This window comes from Pinus tabuliformis, chromosome 7 (assembly GCF_031772625.1).
Source record: "Pinus tabuliformis cultivar Carrire ecotype Pingquan chromosome 7, CPIR1, whole genome shotgun sequence".
Taxonomy (NCBI): domain Eukaryota; kingdom Viridiplantae; phylum Streptophyta; class Pinopsida; order Pinales; family Pinaceae; genus Pinus; species Pinus tabuliformis.
The window spans coordinates 1,155,868,353-1,155,870,503 of record NC_142293.1 but is presented as its reverse complement, the minus strand read 5'-3'; positions in this window follow the sequence as shown (position 1 = coordinate 1,155,870,503).

The following is a 2,151-nucleotide window of genomic DNA, read 5'->3' as shown; positions in this document are numbered from 1 at the left end:
ATGGTGAGACAATCCTTGTGACAATGTCACATTCAACCATGGTTGACCATGATGGATATTATAAACATGAGGTAATAATAAACCCAAGGGATTGATATTATAAACCCAAGGGATTAATACTAAAACCCCAAGGGAATAATATTATACCCAAGGGACTAATATTATAAATCCAACGCATATAAACCCTAAGACAAATATTATAAACATTGAAATAAACATGATGGACCATCATTGATTTTCATATTTAGACAATCCTTATGACAATTGCATGTTGGACCATGGTCAATGTTGTAGCTTATGTTGTGTTTTTAGCTTTATTTATTAGATATATCATTATTGGGGGTTCACCTCAATGAAACTTCTTTACATTCTTTACCACCTGCAAATTCCAAAAGACATGAAGTATTTATTTATTTCATAGCGGAATCGCAAAAGAAACAAGTGTTAAAGTGTTAAAGGGCCAGACCTGAAAGGTATATACATCGTGGTTTAAAGTCTCGTCGGGTCTGCCGCACCGCAGAGCTATGGACGTTGGGTTCCACCTATTGCGACTTGCGATGGCAGACCCAAAATACACACACACACACACACACACACACACACACATATATATATACACATATATACACATATATATATATATATATTGTTGTAAAGTCCTGGCAAGTTCACTATATTGAAAAGCATTTCGTATACATTATGGTTACACATTTTTATGTATTTCTATTATAAAGGATTATAATAGAAATAAGCGCTGAACATGGCCAGACCCGAAAACATATATATTGCATTTTATAATGCCGGCGGGTCCGTAGAACACCTTATGTATATGCACGGGCTCATAGCACCGATTGTGATTTGCGTTTGGGATTCCAGACCCGATTTATATATGCCATGTTTTATATTTTCGGTAGGTCCTCCATATCGCATTTTTTTAAGGTTTGGGTTAGTACATCCATTGATAGCACCGATTACAATTTTCGATGATGATCCAGACCCGAAAACTATATTGTGTTTTATAATTTCGGTGGGTCCGCAAGGCATATGAAAAGGTGGATTTAAAGTTACAAGCGGGATTTCGGGCAGAGCAAAAATTGTAAGTGGTTTTTAGTGGAGCTCACCCAATCCCACTTATGATTTGACACGTAACAGTTGGGTGGAGAGAGAAAAGAACCCATTTTTGGTGGGTATTCACCAGGCTTATGTCGCACCCAAAATCTTTGTAGATCGTCTGATCCACTAAGCACAGATCTACGGTGGGGATCTATCGGGAAAATTTGTTGCCTAGAGAACTATGTAGAGGCTTTGAAAAGTGCAAAAAAGGTATGTTATGCATGCTTTATGGGTATGTTCATTATAGATGGTTTATAATGAATTTAGCGTGGATATGAGGGTTTATAGGTAAAGATCATGGTATAACCAATGTTAAGGAGTGACTTAAGAAGGCATATATATATTTGGGTTAATAAAAGGATATTGAAGGTTTAGAAGGGCTAATTGAGTACCGATAAGTGAATGTGACTAAGGGTAAGTCTATGTTGGGTTTAATAAATCATTTTGCGTAGGGATTTATGAAAGGGGCTTTAACCATTATGGATTAAAAGTTAGACTCAGAAAATCATTAAAGACATAGGTCCCAGTACATGCGTAAGCCCAGGTTTACACAGGTCAACACACTTCATTACGACTAAAGCGAATTAAACATTATTTAGGGCATTTACAAAGGGTATTATAAACCCCAAAGAATAATAAAACTAAGGTATCAATACGAAAACCCCAAGGGATTATGAACCCAAGGGAATAATATTAAACCCATGGGAATAATATTATAAACCCAACATTGTTAAACCCAAATATAAACACTACAAACACTACAATAAACATGGTTTATTTTCATGGTGATTCAACCTTTGTTAAAATACGACATTCAACCAAGGGATTAATATTATAAAATGAACATTGGTAAACCCAAATACAAATACTACAAATACTAAAATAAACATGGTTTATTTTGACAGTGAGACAATTCTTGTCACAATGCGACATTCAACCATGCTTGACGATGTTTGGCTATGATTGAAAATGGTTTACCGTGATCTATATTATCAACCAAAGAGAATAATAAACCCAAGGGATTGATATTATAAACCC